Source organism: Peromyscus maniculatus, chromosome 10 (genome assembly GCF_049852395.1).
Source record: "Peromyscus maniculatus bairdii isolate BWxNUB_F1_BW_parent chromosome 10, HU_Pman_BW_mat_3.1, whole genome shotgun sequence".
Lineage (NCBI taxonomy): Eukaryota > Metazoa > Chordata > Mammalia > Rodentia > Cricetidae > Peromyscus > Peromyscus maniculatus.
In genome coordinates, this window is record NC_134861.1 from 41,051,925 (window position 1) to 41,067,291 (window position 15,367).

Sequence of the window (15,367 nt, forward strand, 5' to 3'; positions counted from 1 at the left end):
AAGGCGTTCACAGCTGAGACCTCATGGGAGGGAGGACATGCAAAGACTTTCCAAACATAGGGAACAGATGGAACAAATGTACACAGGCGGGACCTTCCATTTTCAAAGATTTGTAATTCTTAAAAATCTGTGTCTATGAATGTTTGCCTGCATATGTATGTGCACCATGGGTGTGTCTTCTTCCTCATAGACCAGAAGAGGGTTTGAATTCCATGGAAATGGAATTACAGGTGGTTTTGAGTCATCATAACGATGCTGGGAATTGAACTCAGAACCTCAGCAAGAGCACCAAGTGCTCTTTACCTGGAGGCATCTTTCCAATTCCAGTGTTTTTTTTTCTTTTGTTTCTTCAAATGCATGAGTGTCTGTGTGAGTGCATTCTCCCTCCCTCCCTCCCTCCCTCCCTCCCTCCCTCCCTCCCTCCCTCCCTCCCTCCCTCCTTCCCTCCCTCCCTCTCCCTCTCTCTCTCTTTGTGTGTGTGTGTGTGTGTGTGTGTGTGCATGGGAGTGTGTGCCTGCAGAGACTAGAGGGAGCTTCAGTTTCCCCAGAGTAGGAGTTACAGGTGGTTGTAAGCTACCCCACTTGGATGCTGGAAACAGTACTAAGGTTCTGGAAATACGAGAAGAGCTCTTAATGAGACATCTCTCCAGCTCTTTCTCCCATCTTTTAACAAGATACATTAACTAGAAACCCAGTAGCAGCCTTTGATTATATCTGTTGATTTGTTTCCCATTTCGAACTCCATCTTACTTTTGTGCTGTCTATTGTATTAGTATACTTCCTGAACCTCCTCCAAATGACTTGGTATAGGCTCCCTTCCTCACCCACAGTATGTACTAGTTGGGTTACTGGTTCAGGCAGTGAAGCTTAAGTGCTTTATGCTCTGGTTTCCTCCTCTTTAAAATGGGGATAAAATGAGGCGCTACCATAGGATTTTCATGAGGATTAAAGTTGTTACTGTGAGGAAAGAGTTTAAGAGGGAGCCTGGCACATAACACTGTGCAAGTAGCAGCTGTTAACTTAATAATAGTCTCTTTGTCTTCAGACTGCCGAGAATTACACACAAAATTCTAAGGAGCAAAAGCAATACATTCTGTATATTTGCTTTACCATTACTTCCTTCCGCTTTGATCTTACCCATTGCAATTGCACTGTGATCACGTGAGTGTTCGCTGTCATCAACTCATTCCTTCTGTCAGCTTTGAACACTCAATGATGGTGGATACAGGGGATATGGTGGGAGGCATAGTTGAAAAATAAAATGACCTGAAGGCCTACTATGAACAAAATTTGTAGCTGGGGATTTCATTTCCATGTAGAGAAAGGAAGTGTGTGTGTGTGTGTGTGTGTGTGTGTGTGTGTGTGTGTGTGTGTGTGCAGGTGTGGGTGTTCCAGTTACCCAATGCCTAATGGCTAGCAAAAGAGGCTAATCAGTGAATAGCTCTTGGTAAGGAGGGCAGAGAATTCAGATAGAGGGGCCACAGGAAAGCCATCTACCACCCTGAGGAGGGTGTTCTGAGGCAGAATGCTGCAGTTTAAGATGGTGGGGAGTGGGGATGGGCACCAAGGTGCTAGAGCAAGTTAGGTGTCTTCTGTAATGTGGCTCACTCATCTGTAAAGGCAGGATAAGAGTGTCAATTTCTTTATGATGGGGCTGGCATACAGTCCCAGTGAGTTAACAAAAATGAATGCATGTGCAATAGTCCTGGCACACAGGGAAAATTCTCAAGATGCCAGACTCCAGAGAGAGTTTCACCTCCATCCACCCATTCCACCCATTTCCCAAATTGTCCCACTGAGGCAGGTCAGCATGTACCCATCTGTCCTTACAAGAAAATTCCCCCCAGTCCCATGACACCAGTGTGTAAGCTCCTTAGCCATCTTCAGTAACAACCACTGGGACCTGGCTCCTTCTCACATCAGACAGTGGCAAGGACTTGAAATGATGCCCCAGAGTGGATTATAAGATGTCTCTTATCTCTTTCTTCCACTCTCACCTCTTTGCCTGCTGCTCAGAATGAACCAAGTGCCTTCTTCTGCCTGACATCCCAGCAGGCACCGGAGTCAGCGCTTCCCCATTCCAGCCTGACTCTAGAACCCCAAGAGTGTAGTGGGGTCGGGCCAGAGGCAGACTGTACACCCGCAAAGTGAATGCGGACTCTTTTCTCCACATCAGAAGCTTGTGGAGCGGGGATGTACCTGTGGCAGCCTGAAGCTGTGTGTTCAGGCTGAAGAAAGGACTTTGGACGAATTTTCTCTCTAGTTCACTTGCTGAAGGGCCTGTGCTGTGTGCACAGCGTCTCTAGAAGCTGTTTCCTGAGGATCAGTGGGAAAATCCCCACAACAGGATTGCTCATGTGAACTTGAGATTTTATGCAGGGACCCACACACAATTACCGTTAAGAGTCTGTTTTTGTCACTGTGAAAGCCCGTGGATTAGGCCTCTCGGAAGAAAGGGAAAGGCTGCTTTTGAACTGGGCTTTGTTGGCTGCTCTGCCATGGAACAGTCTTCATGCTGGCAGCACATTTACTAAGTAAATGTTTCCTTTCAAGGTCAGGGTTTTAGAGCCCAAGGCCACCATTGAAACTTCAAGGGTAGAGCTGGAATAATTCAGCCTCTAAAATATAAGAAGCTTTATTCCCAAAGTATAGAATGTGACTTAAAACAGAGACTCCACAGTTCATACTCTCTGGTTATGGCTTGTATCTCCTTTTGCTTTTCTGTTTAACTTGTCCTAGGTGGAGAAAAACGCTGGTTCCATACCAGAGTGGGAGAGGTGTACTGATTTCAGAGAATTGGCTGAGGTTAACAGTCTTGGATTCTGGCATAGTCTCAATCTTTCTCCCAAATCCAGGTGATGAGCTGATCCATGGCAGCTGAATCCTAAGTATGAATAGACCTCCATTATACATACAAGCTTAAAGAAAATTCTGGAAAGAAACCAAAGCTGAAGCAATGGATAGAGCTGAAGAATAAAGGCCTAAGGTTACAGCTTCCCATTGCCACTCAGAGGGGGGGATGAACATAGGGCAGGGTGTGGTTTGCTTATCATTTCCATCCGAGCATTCCTTCCTTTTATTTCTCACCTGCAAGGAGAGGAGAGAATGCCTTCTAATAGAACAACACATTCAAGATATTTCATGAGGGATTATAATATAAATATATATCAAAATGTGTCTTCTTCAAAATGCTCTAAAAGCTCTGGGTGACCCCAAGAGTCATCTCACACCCTATGGACGGTAGGACTTTGCTTTGACCACTGTTGATTCAGACAGTGTGAGCCCGGGGCTCTGAGAGATGACTTGATTAGTCACTGATTGGTGTGCATGAGTCTTGAGGATATGTGGATAAAAAACCCACCTGTGGTGATATTGTGTTCCTCAATATATTGTGCACCCTAATAAACTTATCTGGGGTCAGAGAACAGAACAACCACTGATAGACATAGAGGCCAGAAAATGCTGACACACACACTTTTAATCCTATCACTTGGGAGGCAGAGATCTGTGTGGATCTCTGTGAGTTCAAGGCCACACTGGAAATAGAGCCAGGCATGGTGGCACACACCTTTAATCCCAGCACTTGAGATCATGTCTTGCTTGGGAAATACACACACCTTTAATCCCAGGAAGTGATGGCAGGAAGCAGAAAGGTATATAAGACCTGAGGACTAGAGGTTTCGAAGCTTTGAGGCTTTTAGCAACAGTTCAGCTGTGATCCATTCGGACGAGGACTCAGAGGCTTCCAGTTTGAGGGAACAAGATCAGCTGAGAAGTTGGCGAGGTGAGGTTAGCTGTGGCTTGTTCTGTTTCTCTGATCTTTCAGTGTTCACCCCAATACCTGGCTCCGGGTTTGTTTTTATTAATAAGAACTTTTTAAGATTTGTGCTGCACCCACCTACTGGGAACAGCAAAGTTATGCCACACCTGGCTTCTCTTCAGCTGCCAGTGAGACTACATTTCCTATTAATGAACCACACCAGCTGGCCGTCCTGATTGTGCTGGGCATTGCAATAGCCTTCTACATATTTATATAAATATAAGCCTCTCTTGAAATCCAACCTGGTTTTGATAAAGTTCAATCAACCATTCATTCTACAGCCATCATATATTATCCATCATTCTTTTTTGTACTGGTCTTTTAAGATTTTTTAATGGAAATTAAAAAAATATCTTTAGATTTTAGTCACATTTAGTAATATTAAGATCTCTGATGTCCTGGGTATTTCTCTAAAGAAAAAGCATTAATGTGTATTTTAGTTTTTTTTTTCTCCAGCAACCTTTAACTCTATAGATAAGTCATTTGATTAACCATTCCACAGATTTTAAACATCTATGGAAGTTTCACGTTGGACACATGGGAACATGTAAAAGTTGCTATAGTTTAAGAATCACTGACTAATTTGTGTTTCTGGAGGCCGTTTTTAATCATACTGTTGAAGGCAGGTGGGCTTTGCCCAGCTTTCTCATCTGCACAAGGGGATATTGAGGATGGCTCGGGGGTGGTAAGATACAATACATTAGAAACTCTCTCCTTCGCTCTTTGACCCTTTCATTAAGTCCATTCGTGTTAAGGGTTTGCCCTCATAGTCGTTTCTTCTGAACTATTGCACCCCATGTTTCTTTCTTTCTTTCTTTCTTTTTTTTTTTTTTTTTTACCAGAAAATACACACCAACTTTATTAGAACAACAGAAACTTCCAATTTCTAAGTAGGAAAAAAACATGAAACAAGCACCACCCGGGAAGTGTTATATCACATTACTGTTCTGATGGCTCCTGGCCCACTGAGGGTCACAGAAGACCACCACCATCACAGCTGCTGCAAGGCCATGCTTTGCCTGCAGTGGCTTCATTGTCAAGGCCGCAGACAGAAGACTTGTTTTGAAGCTTTTGGTGTGGAGAGAATCTAGCAAAGTAGAGAGCAGAGCCTTGCTTCTCCAACTAGAACAAAACAAACTATGAACTAACCTAGCAATTTGTCTTCAGTCTGCTAGAGCGCTCTGTCAAGACCCCCCTTTCATCCCCACCAGCATGGTGAGGAAAGGCAGGGGTCAGGGGTCAGGACACTAGCTCTAGTGGGCTGTTCTGGTGACACGCTGGGCTCCGGTCTCTCTGCTGGTGGTAGTGGGTGTCTTTTCTGGCAGCTGCAACAGCTTGATGTGGGAGGAAGGAGCCGCCCACCCATCACCTCTTCTTGAAGCCGTATTTTTTTCGTTCATAGAACAGGTCTGTTTTAAAGCTCCCCAAATTGACAATCTTTGGGCAACCATCTCTATCCTTCTCCTGAATGGTGCACTCTTTACAATAGTAGGCATCCAAGACTCCGGGACCTCCACAAATCACACACCGGCCCTGGTAAGACCCATAGTTACACTCATCACATATACGAACCAGGGTGCATGGTCGCACATAGGAATCACAGATCACACATTTGCCATCACATTTTTCACACAGTCTTCCGATAGCTACACCAGCCTGCTTGCGGCAGAAAATCAAATCTGGATGATGTTTAGCCATTACTCTTTTCCAAGCTGGCGGCCGGAAGCTGAGAGAACTTCTGTACGACCTCTAACCTACACCCACTTCTCCATGATTGGCTGTTGCACCCCATGTTTCTTAATGAGTGTTCATCTTCTCTCTATAAAACACCTAGCTTAAAAGCTACCTCCACAAAGAGGCCTTTCTACATCATTTGACTAAGTCATCTTGCCTCCCTGATTGGCTCTGTTTTTTCAACCTATTTATTTCCCATCTCCCCATCAGCGTCTTATTCACTGCTAGAGCTCACAACCTGAAGGATGCCTGCTTCAGTATGCACATTACACAAAGTGACTACTTAAAAACATTTTAACCTTTATTTTATGTGTATGAGTGTTTTGCCTGCATGTATGTCTGCCCACCATCTACATGCAGCACCTGTGGAGGCCAAAAGATGGCATGCGATTCCCTGGGACTGGAGTTACAGACAGTTGGGAGCCACCATGAAGGTGCTGGGAATCTAATGAATTGCCCTGGAAGAGCAACCAGAGCTCTTAACTGCTGAACCGTCTCTCTGCCAAAAGTGGATTTTTTTTAACCTCTTTAAAAATTATCCTCTACTCATGAGTACTTGGATGTGATAAAGCTTAATGTCTCAATCACACAAACTTTAGAAATATGAGAGGTAGGGTGGTGTAATGGTCTTTGCTGCTTGTTAATCTGACATAAGCCTTTCTGGCTTAGGCCAGGTGGGAAGGCTTAAGATCCAGGAGAAGGGCTGAATACGGTGTGCAGGCAGCTCATTCTGCTGTCCTTGAGCTGTTGGAAAGCAGTTGGGATGGAAGGCTCAAGGACCATATTCAAAAGAGAAGTCACTGGAAGAGCTCATGAGTTCCTTGTGGCAAATGATGAGTTGTCCATTGTGCCAATGAATGAAGGGAAGAAGCTAAGATTCTATAAGGGCCAGTCTCATCTAATACCTTAGGTCAAGAATTAGCTATTTTCTTTACTCTCAGAGAAACTTTTCTCTTCTTAGAAACTGTTATCTATGTATTGCAAAGTATATGAGTCAGTATTGCAAAGGGTCCCAGCCAATCAACAAGCATTTATTGCATACTCACCATGTGGCCTGCAGTGCAGTAGGAAAGTTTCTAGTCACAGCCTCCTGCAACTTCAAAGCACTCAGGGGTGTTCCTCATAAACAGATTTTTAGAATGATGCACTACAAGCTTAAGACAGGATGGATTTTAAATTACAAGTATTGGATTTATCCAAATCATCTGCCATTCTCAGTAAACACCATGGAGTTGCCAGACATTTCATTTTTCAAATGCCCCTCACAAACTTCATTAACTTCTTTAATGTTGGATCCTGAAATGGAAGACACATGGTCTAACCATTATGGCAAACATCACAGGCAAACTTTATGAAATAATGATCAAAAACATTAGTGTCTTTTCTTGGTGTTTTAAAAGAAAAATATAATGAACTATCAGAGAACACGTGTCGACCTTAGGAAAACCTATAAACTGTACCCTCGAAAGCAAGTAATTTCTCAAGGCAATTTTTTTTTTATTTTTGATGAACATAAACCTAACACATAATTGGATGGCATTTATTTGTACTACACGATGTGTAGACATATAGGGGCTTTCCTGGCAAAATCTTAAGTGCCCATCAGTGTTTACTCAGAATTTGGCAGTGTCAGTGATGGTTTACCTAACTCTGTGGCCTTTGTAGAGACAAAGCACAAAGGAAGTTGCTAAGCAACTCCAGAATGTACAATATTTTTTTTATTGTGGTCATCTAGAACTTCATGGGTTCTAGGCAAGCACAGAACACACAGAGGAAAAAAAAACATTTACAACTCACATTGTAAAGGCTAATTAAAAAACTAATGTCTAATGTAATGTATAAAGTCAATAAATAAAAATATTTTTATGATATAATATGCCTATACATGGCCATCACAAGTGGTGGGGTGCAGATCTATTTTGTACAATATAGTTTAAGGGGGAACTTAGGTATCATATCAGCTACATTTCTTACTTCATCTCCATCCCCCAAAGAACCACGTTATTTACCAATGCTCCACATAAACAGGAATGTATTACTTATTTCATTAGTTTAAATGTGTGTAAGAAATGTACCTGTGTGCCATCCCTTTGATGAATTTGACCTATACTTTGATTATATAAGGCAACGTCGCTGCAGGGGCTCCCTGAAGAGGCAGGAAGGATCGTGGGAGAGCAGGAACACAGACAGCTGATGGTGAGGTTTTCTGCAGGGATGGGGGTGGGGAGAGGTGCTGTTAATAGAAAAGACAAGAGAGAAGAGTTTCATCTCAAATGAGAAAAGAGAAGAGAGGAAAAACAGCTGCATTTATATACGATGGCACGATTTGCTTCCATTTATGGGAATAATGGGAAAAAAATAACTTGAACATTGGGGTTAAAATTGGGTTGAACTGAAAAGAATCTGGCCTGATAAAATGGCATCTCTGAACTGAAATATAAGGTACTCTGGAAACGACATTAAAAAATGAAGAAAATGGTCCTACTGCAGGGCGGGTGATTGCTCTGTGACCGGAGGAGCCTGGAGTATCTGTTCCTTGAAACCTCACTGCTTTCTAGCCCATTAGAGTTCACAGAGGCTTTGGTTTAGGGGTCTCACTGTGCACTGAATGTGGAGTGGAAAGCTTCCGCACCAGCTTTCCTCGGTCCCAGCTGTGCGGTGGATCTGCATGAGTTGAAGTCCTGGGTCTGCTTCCCTTCCACTGCCATTCAGCCAGCTGGGACTCACTCAATCAAATGGCTCCTCACATCCTCAGCTAGCCCAAACAGAAACCTAGACATCAGTTCTTTTGCTTCTGTTCCTTCAAACTCCTTATTCTGCCTGTTGGCAACTCCTGTCAACCCTCTCTCTAAAACATGTGGCTAATCTGAGTACATCTTCCCTTCTCTGCTCCTGGCCTGTTACTTCACGTCACAGACATTTTGTTTGCATCCTAGTTGGTCTGCTTCCCTTATTGCCCTTTCATTGCCAACCTTCTAGTAGCCATTATAGGAGTTTCTAAAATAGGAGTCAGATCTTCAGGGTCTTGAAAACCACGCCTGTTGAGATACTGGAGCCAGCCTTGCAAAATATAGTGCTTACATTCCACCCAGGCACCCCCTTCTGTACTCTCCCTCTCCCCACGACACTAATCCACTGCCCCTCATCCAGGCTTCTCCACTGGCTATATATGCACTAGTTATCACTGGGCAGCATGAATTGCAAGGTTCCTTTATCCAATATCACTTAGTCTCCTCCAATTTCACAGCCCATGTGCACATATTTGTGGGTTATCCAATTTTGACCTCCAATACCCCTTTTAATTTCCAGAGGCATGGTTACCTTTTGCCAAAACACTGTCTTTCTTCTTCCACCCCCCCCCTCTGCTGAACTGAACAAAAAAAGAGCAATATAGAGTATCTTGATACTCCATCCTTTGTGTTTTTAGAACCTATGTGGTGGGTGTGTGCTCCTCTTTCCCTTGGGCTCAGTCTAACCATGTCTGTGGGGTACCAGTGCTGGGAAGATTAGGTGCTGGGTCCTGCATGTGAGTTTTCCCCCTGCAAAGTCTGCTTTATATATAGTTCAGTGCATGACAGTGGTGTCCCACTGTCCCTTCTTCTATCTACCAGTTTTATCTTATTGTGCCTTCTTTTTATTCTCTGTAAAACTGGGCAAAGATAATCTGCTTCATGGGTCTGGGTGAATAAAATGAGTTAATGTATATCAAGTATCTGAACCAGAGCAGGGCACTTGGGAATCCCCTCATCAGTGTGTATTTTTCTTTGTCCTTGTTGGTATATGATGAATGCTCATTAAATACCCATTGAAAGAAGGAACAGCTGCACTCCGCTGGTGTTAGCATAAACAACATCTCTTCAGTGAAAGCCAAACTCAAGCAGATTCTTTCTGATTAGCCCAATAGGTTCCTACTATTGTCTTATTTCTGGAGTCTCTCTCCCTGACCAGTGCATACTCTGCAAGTCACTTCTGTTTGCTGCACAGAAAAATATCTTTCCCTAATAAGAAGCATGTGAAGCCACCCAAGGTGAAGTACCAGATAAAGGAACTCAGCAGGAAGAATGAAGGGCCTTGTGGAGTGTGTTGGAGAAGTTTTATGTCCCAGGAATGCAGAACAGGAGAGGTCAAGCTTCATCAAATTATATGCTCATGGACCACAGAGATTTGGTAATCCAGGTGCAGTTGCATGAGGGAGCCAATAATAAATAGGAGCAATTAAATTAGTTTGAATGGCTTCACACCTTTCAAATTAGCACAGTGTTATGTAAGGCTAATCTCCCTCACTGTCTTTGGAGACTGAGTGGCCACAAATCTTGGTTCTGCCACTTAATGACCATGTGATCTTAGGAAAGTCTTTTTGCAACTTTGAATCTCACTTTCCCTATCTATAACATGGGAAAATTGTCAATTATCTTAGAATTGTGGTTAACACCACATAAGAGACACAGGTTGGAATTCTTACATCAACTTCTATTATCTCTGTCTCAAGTGACAAAGAAGAGAAGGAAGAGGAGGAGGAAGTGAGGGAGGAAAGAAGAATAAAAGAAAGGTGTGTGAGAGAAAAGATTACAGATAAAATAGCAACATACAATAGAAGTCAACGTGATTTTGGAAGACCGAGTGAATCAACAGTCTAGAGGAGGCAGGAGCAGAGAACATTGAGTGAAGCATGCCTGAGATACTCTAAGACTCCAGAAATGGACAGTACTTTTTTTTTTTAATTTATTTTACAACACCACTCAGTTCAACATAATAGCCACAGATTCCCCCGTCCTCCCCCTCTCGCCCCCCTCCCCCTCCCCACATCCCCCCCCCATTCCCACCTCCTCCAGATCAAGGTCTCCCCCGAGGACCGGGGTTGACCTGGTAGACTCAGTCCAGGCAGGTCCAGTCACCCCCCCTCCCAGACCGAGCCAAGCGTCCCTGCATAAGTCCCAGGATTCAAACAACCAACTCATGCAACGAGCTCAGGACCCGGCACCAACACACAGCTGCCTCCCAAACAGATCAAGCCACAAGACTGTCTCACCCATTCAGGGGACCTGATCCAGTTGGGGGCCCCTCAGCCTTTGGTTCATAGATCCTGTGCTTCCATTCATTTGGTTATGCTTTATCCAACCTTGGCTTCAGCAATTCTCGCTCATATAATCCCTCTTCTTTCTCACTAATTAGACTCCCAGTGCTCCACCAGGGGCCCAGCTGTGGATGTCTGCATCCAGATTCCTCAGTCCTTGGATGGGGTTTATGGCACAACTATCAGGGCGTTTGGCCATCCCATCACCAGAGTAGGTCAGTTCCTGCCGTCTCTCGACCATTGCCAGCAGTCTTTTGCGGGGGTATCTTTGTGGATCTCCGTGGGCCTCCCTAGCTCTCTGCTTCCTCCCCTTCTCATGTGGTCTTCATTTACCATGGTCTCCTATTCCTTGTTCTCCCTCTCTTTTCTTGATCCAGCTAGGATCTCCCACTCTCTTTCCCTCGACCGTTGCTCTTCATTATTCCCACTCATGACCAGGCTGTTCATGTAGATCTCATCCATTTCTCCGTGTCTTTTTTGGGGTCCCATTTTTCGGGTAGCCTCACTGGTGATGTGAGTAGCAGTCCAGTCAACATTCAGAACTAGAGGATGAAGTGGTGGTCCCACCCAAAACGTAAGATTTACTCGAAATCCTGGAAGAACAAGACTCAGCACATTTCTTATTGCCAGAAGATAGCCCTTGTCCTCTGACCAACAGGTTCCTAGGCTCAGTCTGAAGACTGGAGAACAGAAAGGATGGAGAGGAGGAAGGAGGCTGGGGGTGGAAGTAGAAGGTCAGTTAAGGTCTGTACAGTTTAGGGAGTGATCCTCCATCACCAACTAACATACCAATCTCTACTATGGATGCTTTCAGAGCTTTTTAAGCCCAGGGGTATCTTGTATTCTTTCCTCCAACATGTATGGCAAATCAGAATATTTGTCTTTCTAGAAAGGGAATTGCTTAGGAGACAATTACTATAGTTACAGACCCTGAACCATGTAGAAGTTTCCACATTGAAAAACACCCTTTATCTAAAGAGTCCTCCATTGACGCTCCCAGCTTTTACTCATGGGAGGAACTTCCACTGAGGTCTTAGTGTTCCAATCTCAAACATGGAGAACCACTATATACATGAAAAGCAATGTGAGAAATAGACCATCATGAAAAAAGGTCAACAGAGAAAAGAACCCAGAGGAAACAAACACAGTAGAGAGAGCAGGAGATTTTAAAATATTGCTGCTAATATTGTTAGGATATGTCAACATGAAACATTGTCAAAAGAAGGGGAGAATCTAACAGAGGAATAAAAAGAAGACAAAGAGAAATCACTCTTAAATTAAAAAATAATAAATGGGGTTGGAGAGATGGCTCAATGGTTACAAGCACTGGCTGCTCTGCTACAGGACCCAGGGTTCAACTTCCAGCACCCACTTGGTGGCTCACAACAGTCTATATAACTCTAATCCCAGGGGATCTAATTTTGGCCTCTAAGGGCACTCAGGCATTAGTGCATAGACATTCATGCAGGCAAAGCACCCATAGATATAAAACATTTATATAAAAATTTAATGACTAAAATGAAACTTAATTTGAAAGACTGCTAAAAATGCAAAGAAAAGCTTTTTGAATCTAGAACAAAAATCAAAGAGGTGAACATTATGATAGAAGTGAAAATGAGAGCATAAGCCATGATGTCTAAAATGGTATAAACAATAATTCCACATAGATTCCTGGGCGGGGGTGCCACATGCCTTTAATCCTAGCATTTGGGAAGCAAAGGCAAGTGAGTCTCCATGAGTTCAAGGTCAGCCTGGTTTACAGAGTGAGTTCCAGGACAGTCAAGGCTACACAGAGAAACCCTGTCTCAAAAAACCAAAAACCAAAAACCAAAGAAATGAAACCTCCAATCCTCCCCAAAACCAAACAAACAAACAAAGGAAAAAACCCCAAAAATTCCACCTAGAACTGAGAGAATGAAAATGGGAAGGAAGTCATCAAAGAAATAGTCCAGTGGAGTTTCTCTAAAGACAGGGACGTTTCTTTTGACTTGAGCCACTTTCCCAATCCCCAGAGTAGTGACTCAAATTGACCTATAGAAATTTTAGGTTGTTCATGAAAATGAGATGCATCATGAGTATCCATTGTAAGGGAAAGAAAATAAATGAGAAGTCACAGTAGACACATTGGATGCCGGAAAATGGAGAAATGCCTTTATAAGTCTGAGGAAACTTGATTGTCAACATATCAGTCTTCAACAAGCCACCCTGCAATCAAACTTGAGAATAAACTGAAGCCGTTTTCCAAGAGATTTGAGTTTTGTCTCCTGTATAACTGTTCTTACAAAGCTGTTGCAAGATGTACTTCAGCAAAACAAGAGAGTAAAATATGGCAGAGGGACTGGAAAATGAATGTCAGGAACACAAAGTCCCTCAGAGAGTTAGTGAGAGATCAAGCTGCCCTGGAGTCAGCAGTGTGTATTTGAGTAGCCCTGGAGAGTCACCAATGTGTGTTCATGTTTCCCAGCACACTGTGTGTTTTGGAAAATCAGTTGAAGAGACAGAACTGGAGTCCAAGTCAGCCAGTAGATCCTAAGAGTTGACAGGACAGAGATGGAGTTAAATCATATAGTCAAAGTGCAAAGTATGTCTGAGACTTACTAAAGGGAAACATCTGTTTCTGAGAAATCATTGGTAGTAGAATCTACTGCTGCATGAGTGCCATAAAACCTAGGCTGCACAGGTCAATCACTAAATTGGACCCTTTGATGCCATTGTACTGTGTTTAAACACAGGATGTATGAGTCTCATGGTGGCATAACGTGATACTGTGTCTTACAGAGAATTTTTATTTTTAGTAAGTTGTATCACAATAATGATAAAAATATAATATAGTAAATTAATAAACCAGCAACTGTCATTTATTATTATTATTATCAAGTTTATGTACCATGCCTAATGGTATATGCTATGCTTTCCCATAGATTGGCTAAGTAGTATTTTGTTTATATCAAGATTGTCACAAAACACTATTTTATTATGATGGTTGCAGTGTTATTAGGCAATAGGAGCTTTTCAGTTCTCCATTATCAACTTGTGGGACCACAATTGCAAATGTGGTCCATGAGACAAAGCTGTTTTTGGCATGTGAATTGTAGTTGTGTATTGGTGCAGGTCTATGTCACAATGCATGCCTCAGAGAAAACTTTTCAAGACTAGGGAATAAAACCAGCCAGCAAATGAGGATGTCTAGCACTTCCTGGGGAGTGGGAATAGTAGTTGTTCCTAATAGCCAAGCAGCAAGAACTCATAAACCATAAGACATTTATAATTAAAGTATTGACTTGAAAGTAGGGATTGTTAACCCTTTATGGTCTCCATTCAGATATTATCAAGTCTGCAAACAGGCCAGAAAATAAGGAGAGTCACCAGGAGACATTGACCTGGATATAACAGAGGTGATTGGATGAGTTGAAAAAGCCTTGTAAGTTATTATATGTGTATCCCATCCCACATCTTGAAAAAGCTAAAGGAATGGATATGTATGTTAAACAGAAGCATAAAAGAGAATTTGAAGAGTCAACTCAGCATTCTGGAGATGAGAATTGAAATGCAAGGAATGAAAAGTACAATGGATGTGATCACCTGCTGATTAGACTCCACACAAACCTTGCCCAGAGATGACCTGGATGGCGAGCTAGCTGCACAGTGCTTTTAAAATCCTGGAGGAAACAGTTCTCCCACACACACTCTCATGTACAGTAGCTTTAGACTTTTATCAATAGTACCTGTGACCTAATTAAGAACACACATGGCATTGATGTTGAGAAACTTGGCAGTTTCTCATCAACTTCATCAAAATCAAGTCTTTTCAAGCCATACTGGCAAATGCTGCCTGTTTAATGATACTTAGTAGCTGCTCATTAACTTGTAATGAATAAATCCCCCACTGAAACATACATATGTCATTATTTAACCTTTTTGTGTTATGGACATGAGAGTGTAATGAGAAAAACTCAGGACTTAGAGGTTTGATTTTCAATACTTTTCAATCAATATTTATTGACCAAGTTCCAGGCATGCATGAAGTTCTGGGGACCCAGTGGCAAATAGGACATGACAACAATTTTATAGTGCTCAAACTGTGGTGGTAAGAGACAGGATATTTGAAATTATGGTATTATAGAATAGTCATAATGGGAAGATCAGAGTGATAATAAGAGCATGTAGAACAGGATCTGTTCAGATTTGGAAGCCTGAGATGATACACAGAAATGAAGTCTCCTATGGCCCTGAAAGACAAGCAAGTACTCATGCAGTTAGGAGCTCAGACAGGGACCAGGAAAAGGACCAGAGGACATAAAAGGCATCTTTAGGAAACTGTAGATCACTTGACATAGGTAGAAATTTGGAGGCTGAATTTTTTTAAAAAACAAATCTGAGGAGTGGTAGTTTGTGTATGTGTGAGCGCACATGTCTGTGTGTGTAGGTGCACATGGAGGCTAGAAGACATTAAATGTTTTCTTTATGTTTTAGTAACAAGTTTTTTTTAATTCTTTTTATGACAATGAAACATGTCTGCTCCTGGCAGCACCAATCTACTTCAGAGAAACTGATGGGCATTGAAGAAATTCCTTATAGAGTTTGCTTTCTTTGTGGCAAAAGTTAGCCACTAGGCAAGAAACCGCCCTTGCCTCAACTGCTGTCAGTTGCTGTCCAAACTGGACAAGCAGAACACAAAAGAAAATGACTGCTGAACTTTGCCAAAACAAGATGGAACAGTCCTTCAAAAACCCTGTTTC

At 42.6% G+C, this 15,367-nt stretch overlaps 1 pseudogene; it reads right to left on the reverse strand.

The window, feature by feature from the left end:
- Positions 1 to 4,648: 4,648 nt before the first annotated feature.
- LOC102903216 (PHD finger-like domain-containing protein 5A pseudogene) lies at positions 4,649 to 5,590 on the reverse strand (annotated as a pseudogene).
- Between the last annotated feature and the right edge of the window lie 9,777 nt (positions 5,591 to 15,367).